The following is a 14,992-nucleotide window of genomic DNA, read 5'->3' as shown; positions in this document are numbered from 1 at the left end:
ATGAATAACCTTTTGAAATGCAGAATTTTCTATTTTATTAATTTTCCTGCTATCAGTTAGCTTTGTCCCATATTCTTCAAGTTCCTCAACTACTTTCAGCATGGAAGAGCTTTCATTATTGCTAGTGACAGATTGTAGTCTACAACCCAGCATCTACAGTTTGCCTAATACCTTCCTAACATAGATTTTTTCCTGCATTTGTCCTATGTGGGTAAAGTGTGACATTTAGAAACATAATTCAATCTATCTGCCTTTTTCCTATGTTGTTTACAATGAAAAATCCAAATGGGATGAAAAACAGTTGAAGAAATTGTGCATCTCCCCCTTGGGGATAACATCTAATGCTGAATCTACACTGCCTGATGAATCTGCCTTAGGGAATGATCCTCAACCTATGGAAGAGGTGTTGCATGTTTGCTTCTTCATTTTTTTTTTTCTTTTTCAGTATAGCAGGATAACGCAGGGTTGAGGGTGTCTGCTTTGCATCAGTCTCCTCTGTACTGTCTTTTAGCACTGATCCCTAGCTGGTTCTTTCTTAAAAAGACCCCAGAGGCAAAATAATGTTTTTGCAGAACTGGGAAGGTCAGTTATCTGGTTGTGTGGGTGTAGTGTAATAGTCCAGCATTTCTTCCTGTGAAGTCATGAATGCAAAAGGAATTTGTAGGAAGCATCTTCCAAACAGTGGTACTATTTGCAGGTCCCTACACCAGCTACCCTTTCTTGATATTAAATGTATCAGCAGGTCACTCTGTTGAAACAGATTTCTTTCATTAGCAGACAAGAAGGACTAGGCTCTTAGGATATGTTGGTCTTGGTAGCTTGTAGCCTTTAGGAAACTCTCAGTGTACAATAAATCTTTTCAAAATAAGAAATATATATCCATGTACTAAGAGAATGCATTTATTCTGATAAAATAATAGAGGAACTTGTTTCTGTGCTAACATGTCCCAATGAGTCCACGTTCATGTGGATGATATATGGAATATAACAAGTGGTTTCTGTCTTTTCTCAGTGGGAAAACTGATTTGAAAAGACCTGTGAACTTGCTGTCTGTTGGCAAACAGCTATCACAAGAACAGACTTAGAATACACATGGGATTCTGCCCTTGAAGATCTTAATAGGACAGAAAGAATGAGCATGATTCAGGTTCACGTGGTAAATAAATAGGTCTTGATTCATTTTCCTAAACACAGTGTTTAGGAGCATTTGAAGTGTCCTTGTCAACCTACAACTTGCATGGAAGAATTCAGATTTCCTACAAGTCTCAAATCTGATCAGCCTGTAATCCAGGATGTCTTCTCTCATCTCAAGTGGCACTACATGCCTATGCCCAGGCACTAAATGAGATCCTGCATTTTGGGAAAGGATTCATCTTCAAAGTGGATATCTAAACACGAGCGTGTGAACTGGGTTGTCTGCCTGTGAGGTAGATGTTAAGCCAATTTTAGCCAATGGAGACAAATTAGTTAATAACAGTGAAGCGTGGACAGCTTACTTGGTTCACCTTGACCTATGGCACCTAGGGTGAGTTACAGTTGCCATCTGAAATAACCCAGGATAACCTACCTTGACAAAATAAGGGGACTAAGATCATGTCTGCTCATGGTATTTCAAATAGTCATCAATACTCTTGCTGAAGCTCATAATTCCCTTGCAGATACCCTTATTTAGCCCAGAGCTGATACCAATACCCTTGACTTCACTTATTATTTTTTTTTGCTCTTTCTGATATCTGGAACTTCTTCACTTGTGGCTTTTACATCATTCTAACTAGTCCCTTGATTTCCTTCACTTACAAGTTCCAGCAGATTTAGTTGCTGACTTTTTTTGTACACTTATTACAAATGTATGTATACAAACCACTTAGCTCTTATCAATTGAAAACCACAAGTCCTTTACATGACCAACATTAGCCGCATGTGACTTCCAATGTTTCAGCTAATTTGGAGGAAAGATTTGATGTCTTTCATTTCTCTTGAAAAGCAAATCTATCAGATTAATAGGTGAAAGGATATATAGAAGAAATTTATTCTTTGACCTTGCTTTTCTACGTTTTGTGATGACAGTTTTTCATCTTTCTCAGTGAGAGAGTGACATCCAGCATTTTGTGAATCTGTGCTGTCGAAATCTGTGCTGTAGAATATACCCTTAAAAATAAGCATGTTTAAAATTTATTTTACCCCCTTTATGATATGGGTGATAGACAATAATTTTACACAAGCAATGAATAGCCTGTAAGAAGCAAGCATTTCTGTGTAAATTACCAAAACATTATTAAGTACACTTATTGGATATTGTATTAGAGACTGTGACATTGTTAAGGGTTATACTAAAGAGACAAAATGGAAATAACCACTTCAAAAATTACAATAAAGCACTCTGGGGATTCGAGGAAATTTTAGTTTCAACGGACACTGTGATTTAAACATTCAAAAATTAACTGGTGTGTAACTCTTCACTTTGTCAAAGTATCAGGACATAGTCAATATAGACTGAGATATCCCTCTGTGTAATAGAGAAATCCTGATTTGTATTTCCATTCAGGATTTACATGACGAAATCTTGACTTCAGATAAATAGGATCTTTTGTGTATTTGATTCATAGACAAAGACTGGGAGGTATTTGGAGAAGTTCACCAGGAAGTGAAAGAAGTGCATCTTTTTCTACTAGAGGTGTCCAATACACAGTATTTGTTAAAACTCCCTCCCTTTAATCCCTCTGTAATTAGAAAGAACCGGGCCTTGGTGAACCTGATGTGATGATCTAAGACTCATTAGAATACACAACAGTTTGCCTATATAGTGAAGTAGGTTTGTTAGAACAGATGTGTCAGACATTATCCTAAAAATGAGTGGCACAGATGTCGAGTAGTTTTATTGTAGCTGTCATATATTTGAGGTACTGACATCTTGCAGGCATTGACACAGTTGAGTCTTTCTTTCAGTAGTCTTTCTTTACTAGTAAAATCTGCTTTAGCCTCCTTAAAATAAATAAATAAATAAACAAATGAATGAATAAATAAATAAATAAATAATCTAAGACTTTAAAGAACATATTTGTACTAGTTTTATATTGTACAATTTCCCCTACATCCTCCAGGGTACTGGTGATGAATATACACATCTTTTTTTGCTGCGCTATTTTTATTCTTCCACAGAATTACCATGGAATGATGTGGTGACTTTGACCTTTTCATCTCTTATGAAATCAGTTGTACCTAACTGATTAGTATTCAAGAAGCTGGAGGTGCACAAATAGTCCTACATACTTGACAGCGGATGTTGTGATGTCATCACCATCAAAATTTGAAGTGATGTTATATATAACTTCTGCGTGCCATTACATATTGCATTCATCAGTTCATTAAGGCTCAGAAGCCAATGTAAATGGGTGGTTATGGCAGAATCATTTGTTCTGGGACTAGATTATCTTTCCTGTCCATATCAGCTTTGTGATCAATTTAGTATTTTCCATTTCCAATTCTGTTACTCTCAAAGAAAGGTGATGGGGAACTTGAAAGCCACTTACCCACAGAGAGTTTTCATTAGGAGATTACTAAGCACTTCTAGTAAAAAACCTTTTTAATTATTGGATGGAATTTTCCTCTGAAATCAGCTTCTTTTGTTCTCAGAGGTCATGTCCCTTTAAGAAACTTTTGGTCACTTTATTCTTAATAAAATTCACATCCTTACTCATTTAGAATAAGGATATTATTTTGGACCACATCTTTCTTGTATTTGAAGGCAAGTGATTGGGATAATCAAAGATGTGCTATGCAGTTAAATTCGTTAGCAGTGTTTCTTATACTTTTCTGAATCTTGTAATGAGATTTCTAATTATTTTTACACACATGATGATTCAGACGAAATGGTGGTCAGGGTTCATGGCATCAGATTATAGGAAAAAATATTAAAATTTTACTCAGACTTTTAAGAAATCCTAACTTAGAAATGAAAACCAGCCAAAGAGTGATTGAAACTTTTTTAATGGGTGTTGCTATTTGGTGGGGTGTGGCTTCACACTTTGTCTTCCTAGTTTGCAGTGAAGGGGTTTGTTTGTTTGTTTATGCTAGTTTATTCAATAACTTAAATTTAAAATGTAGATTTGGAAGATGTTTTGAAAGTGGAAACCTTCAATATTCAACCAATAGTCTATCTTAAAGATTCCACCAAAAACATTTGAAGACATGCTAAATTAAATAAGAAAATGCTGCTATTGGTGCTTTAATTAAATTTGTTATTTATAGGTTGAAATTTCCACTGATTTGAATACATATAAGGGATTTTCATTATGGTAAAAAGGCTGGAAATTGCTGCCTTAGAAAACCATTTTCTCTAAAAATTAATCTTTACCATTAGTTAAATTACCATATTAGTTAAAGACAGGTTCATCTGTGTGCGCCACTAAATTTGACTTGGGAGATAGACCTCAAGAACAGGCCTCAGGACACTACTTCTCAGAACTGTAAATTTTATTTGTTTTCACATAATGAAAACAATATTTTGAGCATTAAGGTGAAAAAAATACTTTGTTTGACTGAAAGTTGAAAACTTTATAAGGTACCAATAAAGTAGAAATCAAAATACTGCATGAAGGCTTTATTAGCTTTCAGATTATAGATGCCTAAAAATATTTAGGATAAAATATATAATTCTAACATACTTACCTATAGGAAAAAAATTACAATTGTATTTTCTAGGTAAGTGAATATTTACTTATAATAAATCTTGTATTCTCTGACAGAGTAAAGTACTCCTAAGTTTCTAAAGACAGCTCGTTTAGTAATCCTGGATGCCTACTGTAGTAAGGAATGAAAAATCTTTGAGGGTGTCTGTACTTATTCACCAATAAAAGACAAGAGCCTGGAAAAGTAAGTTATATTATCTCACTTCTTTTAGGTGAAATTAATTCTAATCTGTTGTTAAGGGTTCAAGTTCATACACAGTTTGCACAGGCTATTTTAAATGCCCTGAAGTGTCTTGAACGTGTGTATGGAGCTGGGATATATGATACAGGAGTAATGGGAGACCAGTGAACTTATGTTGAAATTGCAGAAGTTCAAGTACAATGCACTAAGGCATCTCAAATGGCTTCAGGTTCCTATGAAAGGTAACTAAATTCAAAGTCAAAAGTTCAATCTCAACAATGCAAACTGGTGACTGGCCATCCCCCGATGTCTTGAGCAGAGATACTTTTTGAAATTTGGAGATTTCCAGTATTGTGTCTCAGTGGTTCTTCAAGTTATTTCATTCTGGCAAATAAAGTAGGCTGCGTATTTAGGCTTTCTATAAGTGATTCTAGGTGTGATAGAAAGTGCCATCTTCATATTCCATATCATGTTTGGTTTACTGTACCAGCACCAATGATTCTAATGCCTGTGTTCAGTCCTACAGACAATGGTTTTACCTGGCATTAACAACCTAGCCAACACAGCAGAGTGATACAACAGTACTGCAACGCCGCTGTAAAGCTGTAGAACACATGTGAGTAAGCACCTGTTTAGAAACCAAAATCTATAAGAGACCAAGTCTAATATTAAAGATTCTTACATGATTTTTAGCACAGTTTTACTCATGCTGGATCTGAGCTAATGATGGTGTCCAACATTAACTTGTTTCCTCTGAAAAATCTGAAACAGCTATCAGCTTCTCTTGCCATTGCAGAGGAAAGTGTATTCTTGTTTCCTGCCTCTGAGGCTTGGAGGACTTGGAGTCAAGCTGGGAAGCAACTTTTGCAGTGCAATTGCCAGTAATATGGCAGAAATCACAGTAGAGACAGATGATCTTTAGCATGGATAATGAGCCAGTCTTCAGGCTGTACGGAGTCTACTTCCTTCTCCTGCTAACTAGCAGATTTTTTTTTTCAGTATCTTATCTTTGCTAAGTGTCAGAAATAGTGGACTTAGTATTATTGTGAGAGTAGTAATGCTTCCATTTCCACACTTCTGTGTGTTTAAATTTGCAACTTTAATGTTACATTAATGTTGCACTTCATTATGGATGCAGCAATGACTGAAGAAATAGAAAAGAAACTATGAAAAGGCCATGCTTCTAGGTAGCATCTTAGGAATTAACATGACAGCATTAATTATTTATGCTGTAGAATGTCTTCATTGGCAGGTGGTGGTGTGAGGAAAGGGGGGAGGTCAGAAACCACATCTACTTATATTTTTATGATGAAGCAGCAGAAAAAATGAGAAGTAACCATTACATGTATTCAGAATCAAGGAACAGCGACTGCAAATTGTTTATTGATGGGTTTGCATGCCCCGCGTATCACAAAGTACTGTGACCCTAAATTTAAAAGTATCATGTTTGAGGACAACTTCTAAGACAGCAAAACAAGCCCTAATGACCTCCAGGGAGCAGCTTAGTATTTACTAGATAGAAAAGGCAGGAGGTGGCTGGAATTTCATAGATTATCCTGACATTGCTTTTGTCCTTTGAGTACAGGCTGCCATTATCCTTCAAACAGGACAGAACAACACCATGAAGATGGATCCTTCAAAACATATTATGAAATAGTGGTGCAAATACAGTCATTCCATTTGTTAATACAACTTTTATTTCTTTCTTTAGAAGGGATCGTTGGCTATGAAAAAAACAAAACAAAACAAAACAATTTGTAATGTGACAATTCCAGGCATAACTTGAAAGTAAGAAAATGAAAATATATATTTGTATGATTTGGATACAACCTTGATGGATAGTTAGGTACCTAGACAGAAAATAGACAACATGCTAAATAGATACAGACAATAAAATTTTAGACTGTAAATGGTGATGGGAACGTTGCCTTTCAGGGGAAGACTGATAATGTAATAAATACAATGTTATAAAATACTTAGGATACTATGATTTGCTGTTTGTGTCACGATAGCATCTAGTGGTCCTAACTGAAAGAAACTACATAGTAGAACATTTTGTATAATATAAACTAAAAATAATCTCACAGAAAAGTTAGATTTCAACAGAAAAATTCTTAGGATCAAAAATAGGAGGGGAGATAAGTAAATACTTTGCTGCCACATTGTATGTAGGTTAGCTGTCCCATTTTATTCCAGCACTTCCTTTATTTCATCACTTCCTTCACCCAACCAAAGCTTCATTCAATGGTCCAGTTCTCACAGATATGCTCAATTGGAGTCCACGTGGGGGTCCATGCTTACCTCTGCTGTGCCTGAATTTATACAGTGATTAATTAGGTCACAGTCATCTCTTGATGATGTCTCAACCCCTTGGTTAGTGACTTCACAGTCCATCACTGCATGTATTCAGGATAAAGCGTGGGCCTTCATTACCCTTCATCATGCACTGCTTTTCCTTTTAATGGTTATATACTTGGGAAAATAATAATTGCACATTTTTATTATTTTTTACAAGGGCACATACTGACAGGATGTGAGGAAATGGTTTTAAACTGGAAGAGGGTAGATTTAGACTAGACATTAGAAATAAATTCCTTACTGTGAGGGTGGTGAGACCCTGAAACAGGTTGTTCGGTGACGGTTGTGGATGCCCCTTCCTGGAAGCATTCAAGGCTGGGATAGATGGAGCTTTGAGCAACCTGGTCTAGAGGGAGGGGTCCCTGCCTATAGCAGGGGAGTTGGAACTAGATGATCTTGAAGGTCTCTTCCAACTCAAACTATTCTATGATTCTGTGATTCTATGATTGGTAATTAGTAAGTAATCTTTCTTTATGTTGACTGATGAGGTTTTTTATCCTATTTTCTTCTCGTGTCCTTTTGAGGAGGGGGAGTGAGAGAGCAGCTGGGTGAGCACCTGGCAGCTGGCCAAGGTCAGCTCACCATGGTGCTGAAGAAACAGGTGCATCGGGGATAGGGAATTGTAACTTGTTCCTCTTTTTGTCTACTGCATTACTAAGGTATTCTCAGGCAATATGTGAAATCAAATTTATTAATGAATTCAGCTGAGATGTAAAATAGTTAAATAAATATATGTTAAAAATATTTTGAAAACTGCTCCCACTTCTGCACAATTGAAAGTATATATTTTCATGCATGTGTATGTGTATATTTTATCCATGTCTTTATTGATATATCTACTGTGCATGTGCATATGTATCTGTATACAGACCTCTAAAGAGACCTTCCCAGTTCCCACTGAAGCTAAAAGTCATCAGAGTTAACCAGAAGTGCCATGTTTTCCTTGTTTAAAGAAAAGCATAGTGTGTGAGGATTCTAGACATTATTTTCTTAGGGTTATGTTGTCTTTTTCTTAATAGATTTCCATTCCATAAAAGCTACTGCTGATATGTCAGACTGTACAGTTTATACAACCTGTGGCAACTTCTAAATGTCTTGTTTTCTGAAAAATAGACATACTTGATTTCTGTTTTGTCCAGATATACTATCTGTGCATACTTGCCTATGTAGAGAACATTTCAAATCATTTGTCCATACCATAAGCTACTTCCTAACCAGCATAGAAATAATTAATGTTTCCATTTTATCATCACTGTAAAAAATTATATCATATTGTCTCATTTCACAGTGAGATTTAATAGGCCATTACTCACAGTCATTCCAGTATGCTTGCACTGCCTATCTTTAGAGAGGAGTGAGCTCTGAAGAATTTTACATCTTAATCACTCTCCTGGTAGCTGGAAGGCCACTCTTTCCTATTCTGAAATTGAATCCTCCAGTAGCTCCAGCTATGATTTTTGTTAATGTGAGTGATGTTGTGTAGAATAAGGTCTTTGTCCTCTTAGTTTTAGTCAGGTGTCCATCTGAATAGGGCCAAATCATAGAATCCAGCATTGTCATATATGCAGCTGTGCAAATAACCCTTGATTAACATGCATAATTTTAGGGCTGTGCGAACTAACCGTCTCCCACATAATGCTTATGTGTTGTTCAGGGGATATATTGAGACAGGAATGGTTTCACAATGGTGTTTTAGGAGGAGGAATACAAAGATGATTTTTGGTATACGTGCACTGTACTTTCCCATTTCAGTTATGTCCAGAAAATAGGTGCTGGCCCACTTAATTTTCTAGTATAGATATAAACTTAGCTCTCCTGCTGTCTAAGGATAGATTGGCGTAAGAAGTGAATGTCCCAACGTATCTGATGTTATGCCTCAAATATTAGTCATAGCCAAAGGAGAGGGAAACAACAGTGTTAGTCCTCTGAAGAGTTCAAGTCAAAGCATAAAGGAAACACATCACTCAAGAGACATTTAAGGTGCTTGCTATTTTCTGGAAAGGAAATTGATCTACACAGTCTAGCAGATTTTCTTTGCATCTAATTATTTGGAATAATAATTTATTTAACTAAGAAAACAGAATGAGTGAGTAATTATGCTAACTGGCCATAGTGGCTTGGGATTGGAAAACAGGAATTAAAATAAAAGGATGGATTTGACAGTATGGAACAAAAGGAAACAGGATTTAGAGAGAAAGACTTCAAGAAGGAAAAACAGAGGTACACTAAGGAGAGGAAAATTAAATGACACCGACCTGCTGAACATGTGAAAGAGACAAGACTTAAATCAGTTGTTATTCTAGAAAATCAAATTCTCTTACATTGTAACTGCAATCAATGCATGAAGTGTGACCACTTGCTAAGAAATATTAACCAAGGATATTTTCTCAGTCATTATGGATGTTGTAGCTTCTGCAAAACTGACAGAGTACTATTTCTATTCTCGGGTGTGCTGCTAATCTTTTGATGCTCACTTGGCAGACAGAATGAACCAACTGCCAAAGAGACATTGTTTTATTCCCTGTGCTTCCTGTGCAATGATAGATTTCCAGTGGAGGCACTGTTTAACCCACACACTCTCAGTTCTGGTAAACATTGGATAAAACAAGTTGAGAGCTAGGAATAAGAAGATGAGGATGCTGACTATGCTGGCACTTGTGTTTACAGCCTCTTCCTCAGTTGCTTTTAAAGGAAGATGTAAAAAAGAGCTTGTTTCTACTAACATCAGGTGTCCAAGAACACAAATAAAAGCTGTTTTCATCTGCAGCTTTGTGAAGTTGATGGCAAGATTTATTTTGCTTTTAGAGTGGCTTGGGCAAGGTTCGTTGGCTGTTAAGTTAGTTGATCCGTACACTGTATGAACAGACTTCTTATCAGGAAAAAATAGTTTCCTTTCTTTTCCAAAAGGTCACTGAAGAAGAAACAGGCCTGCAATTATTCTCTCAGTTCTGAAAGTGTTTTCTCCAAGGCACTGCTGATGGATTGATCAGAGTGACATTGCATGCCTTATTATCAGGACAGGAAGTGAGGAACGATTACCTCTTGCTTAAACTTCCAAAGTGATCATGTCATAGAAGACTGAACAATAACTATCCTCAGGACAGAGATAATAGATCCTTTCCCAAGAACAACTACAATGTCCTTGGTGATGGTTCTCATCTGGTTTATACATGTTGCACTGCATACAAAACCTGGTTCCTAAAATAATGTAGCATGCTATTGTCATGCTTGTATGCAGCTTCTGTGTTGATTTGCCTACCAGCAGCTAAAGAGCTCACATTCTCCTTGAGATCTATGCCCAGCACTGCTCACAGCCTGTGCTGCTGCACTGTGAGAAAGTAATTCCTAGCCTGGGATGATATGGCTGCAAGCTCTCTTTTGGTCCTAATTTCTAAGATTTGCAGAGCTATGCTTTGGTATCCACCACTTGGCCTGATACTGCTCCTTATGCACTGCAACATTGGTCAGTACCTGCCTCTGTGTAATCCTCTTGCCTTCCCTGAAGGGCGTCTTCTTCAGCAGAGCAATAACATATGGTTTTGGTACATACTGAAAAAAATGTGTTTAACTGACCAGGGCAACTGTTTTATCCTTGATCCTTAGAGAGGTCTCCAACAGTTTGGACGGCACACTCCTACCTTCCCCTCTGATGCTATCTCTAGGAAGAACATTCTTGGTGCATGTGCTATGAAAGCTTTTTCCAGTCTTCTGCTCTCTCTGACTAAGAATCTGGAGCTTGATTGTTACAGAAAACTGTCCTGCTCTCAGTAAAAATAAGGTTAATAGCACATGGATGTTTTCACTGTTAGTGAGTGATTTGTACAAAAATGTCCTGGTTCCAGCCAAAACAGTGTTAACAGCACACTGATGTTTTAGTTGTAGCTGAGTGATGAGAGCATGGCTGGACTCGGCCTTCCAGTGGACCAGAACTACTGCATTTATGGCACAGCAGCAGGGAACAGAACAGAGCCAGGACAGATGTCTGAATTAGGCAAGGGGTTATTGCATACCATGTGACACCATGTGGAAGGCCATAAAGCTGTGGAAAGTTGGCCAGAGCCGGCTACTTCTTGAGGGTTGGCAGCCAATTATATTATTAGCTGGGAATGAGTCAGCCCATTTTCATCTTCTGCCTTTGTAAATAGTCTTTTTCTCAACACATGAGTTCTATTTCCTTTCTCTGCTCTGGTGACAGCAACAGGATCTGAAGGAATGATATGAAAATGCATCAGGGAGAATCAGTTTGGGTGTTAGGAAAAGGTACTTCACTGGGCAACGCTAAAACTACTTACGGATCTGTTGCTCCTGTTTTTGCTGGTGAAATCTAAAGCAGGTCTGGGACTGCAATGTACAAAAAGAGCGAAGACAACTGGGAAAGTTTTATTATAGTCAATGGCTTACAGGCTGGTTCGGCCAGGTTCCGTGACTAGCGGAGTGAAGAGATTTCACAAATCCACGCCTCCAGAAAAGGGAAACAGGGGACCCCAAAAATAATTAAAAAAAGCAGCAAAAGCCGGAGGAGAAACAAACTAATTTACTAAATATAGTATCGGAATGCAAGATAACACACCATAATAAATATTATAACTGATCGGCTTGATCGCAGAGGTTCACTGCTTCAGCTGTTGCAGCCAGAACCGCAGCGATTGACCGCGAGATACAGGGAGGTTTCGGTCGGTTCCCTCATTCAGGGATCCCCGAGACAACAGAGCTGCCGGGCAGCTCTCGGCCGGGCACTTCTCGCGAGAGCGGCTGACGCGACGGGGGCGTTGCCAGGGCAACGGCTCTGCGTCCACCGCCTGGCCTAGAAAAAGCCTCCGTGAGGGCAGCGAGGCGTCCGGAGACGGATCACCTGGGCTGTTTTAACGAGGAGAAACAGTAAGCCACTCATACACGGGACAACACAGCAAGGACGGTTGTTATCACCATCAAGTGAGAGATAAGTGCGGGGGCTTCTGTTAACGACCCGGCAACGGATTGAGGGCCGAGCCAGCACTACCGGCAGCAGGGCGGGGCTGATCAGTCACACCCAATTAAGGCTATCCAGTAGTGTTAGTGTGCCTGCAACGTGTTTGCAATGGCTGCACCCCAGCACAAGGCTACCGCCACAAAATTGTGGAGACCCAGACAGAACTCCCATGCTCACGCAGAAGGAAGACTACAGCCAAGAAAAATGTGGAGACCCAGGCTGAGGTCCTGTGCATGCTTGAAAGGATAGCTGATGCTACGAAAAGTGTGGAGACTCAGACTGAGGCCCCAGCACAAGATGCTAGTACGCAGGTCACTGGCTGTGATGAGAGCCAGAGACTGGCCTTCGCAGTGCCGGGCGATGGAGGCAGCACTTGTATAAGATGTGACCAGCTAAATTACTCAGCCTTGTGGTGGACCTGAAGAAAGGAGGTGTGTGTAGAGGCTGAGGACCATAAAGGAGTGTGAGAGGGAGACTGATTGGTGGTGCCAGTCCCTATCAGCCCCGAGATCTTGGCGCGTAGCTGAGGCACCACATGGAGCACGTCACCCCCTGCTGCCTTGCAAACAGGTGGGAGAGGGGAACCTGCCGGCAGACGGTGCTGCAGTGAGCCCTCTGTCCTCTCCTCCCCCTACCAACAATTTGAGAAAGGAAGAGGAGTGGAAATGGAAACCAGCTCAGCAAAGAGGGCATCCCCCTTCCCAAACATCCTTGGCTCTCCAGGTGCCTCTGCGCAATAGGCTTGAGGCCCTGGAACTTGAGGGAGAGGTGAGTGATGGTGTGGAGGGAGGTCAGCCCGTGAGAGGTTGCCTTGGGTAAAGCAGTCGACCTCACGCCTCAAGACTGCCTCCACCAAGAAGGACAGAAGGGTGGTTGTCATGGGCGACTCTCTGCTGAAAGGAAGGGAAGGCCCTACGTGTCTGCCTGACCCTACCCGCAGGGAAGTGTGCTGCCTCCCTGGGGCACGGGTCGGGGACATTTCTAGGAAACTTCCTGGACTGATTTGCCCTTCTAATTATTACCCCTTATTGATAGTCCAGGCTGGCAGAGACGAAGTTGCTGAGAAAAGCCTCAGGACTATTAAGAATGACTTCAGGGGACTGGGGCAAGTAGTTGATGGAGCGGGCGTGCAGGCGGTGTTTTCTTCTATACCTTCAGTGGCAGGGTAGGATACTGAAAGGATCCAAAAAACCCGCCTCATAAGTAAGTGGCTTAGAAGTTGGTGCAAACACAGGAATTTTGTTGTGGTTTTTTTTTTTTTTTTTTTTTTTTTCCATGGGGCAACTTACTCGGCACCTGGCATGATGGCTGCAAATGGAAGTAGCCTGTCTTAGCTGACAGGCTACTGGGTAAGAGGGTCTTAGCTGAGGAACTGGCGGGACTCATGGAAAGGTCTTTAAGCTAGGTATGAAGGGGGAAGGGGACAAAACGAGGGCCGCTGGGGTTGAGCAGGTCGTTTGAGGGCTTGTACCAAACTTGATGGGAGTTGACGGTGAAGTACAAAGGGATGGACTAGGGAAGGGGATGCTTGGGATGCTGCTGTTCTAGGGGAACCAAGATCCTCTATAAAGGCAGTGAGGCGGAAAGCCCAGCTGAAGTGCCTTTATACCAGTGCCCACAGCTTGGGAAAGAAGCAGGATGAATTGGAAACCGTGATGCGCTTAGAAAGTTATGACCTTGCTGCTATCACAGAAACATGGTGGGATGACTCCCGTAACTGGAATACCACCACTGAGGGATATTGGCTCTTTAGTAGGGATAGGCTAGGTAGGAAGGGTGGGGGAGTTGCCCTCTATGTCAAAGAGTGGATAGACTGTGAGGAGCTCCCTCTGAGAAACAGTCAGGAACAGGTTGAGAGCCTGTGGGTTAGAATTAGGGATGGGTCTAACAAAGGCCAGCTGGTGATAGGCTTATACTACAGGCCACCTGATCAAGGGGAGACTGTTGACGAGGTTTTCTTGCTTCAAATGCGGGAGGCTTCATGCTCACAGGCTCTTGTCCTGATGGGGGACTTCAACCATCCAGATATCTGTTGGAAAGACCACACGGCGAGCTGCAAGAGGTCCAGGAGGCTCCTGGAATGTGTTACTTTCTGGTCCAGATATTGGACAGACCGACCAGAGGTGTAACATTGCTGGAGCTGCTGCTCACCAATGCGGAGGAAATCATTAAAGGTGTTAAGGTTGGAGGCAGCCTGGGCTGCAGTGACCACGCCCGGGTTGAGTTCGTGATCTCGAGGGATGTGGGCCAGGCGAAGAGTAGTGTCAGGACCCTGAACTTTGGAAGAGCGAACTTTAAGTTGTTCAATGGACTGCTGGCCGAGATCCCCTGGGATGTTGTCTTTAATGACAAAGATGTTGAGGAGAGCTGGCTACTCTTCAAGGATGCCTTCCTGAGAGCACAAGAACTGTCCGTCCCTCTGAAGAGGAAAGCGGGCAGAGTAGGTAGGAAACCAGCATGGCTCGGCAAGGACCTGCAGGGCACGCTGAGGGCAAAGAAAGGTGCGTACAAGCTCTGCAAACAAGGGCGTGTCACCTGGGAAGAATACAGGGATGCTGTCCAGACTTGCAGCCGTGGGATCAGGAAAGCCAAGGCGCAGGTGGAACTGAACTTGGCGAGGGATGTGAAAAACAATAGGAAGACTTTCTACGGGTACATTGGCCAGAAGAGACAGGTCAAAGCGAGTGTACCTCCTATGGTAAATGTAAAAGGAGAACTGGCTTCAATGGACGAAGAGAAGGCTGAGGTACTGAATGAGTTCTTTGCCTCGGTCTTCACTGGTAGCCAGGATTCCAG

This window comes from Meleagris gallopavo, chromosome 1 (genome assembly GCF_905368555.1).
Source record: "Meleagris gallopavo chromosome 1, MGAL_WU_HG_1.1, whole genome shotgun sequence".
Classification (NCBI taxonomy): domain Eukaryota; kingdom Metazoa; phylum Chordata; class Aves; order Galliformes; family Phasianidae; genus Meleagris; species Meleagris gallopavo.
This window is presented reverse-complemented; position numbering follows the sequence as displayed.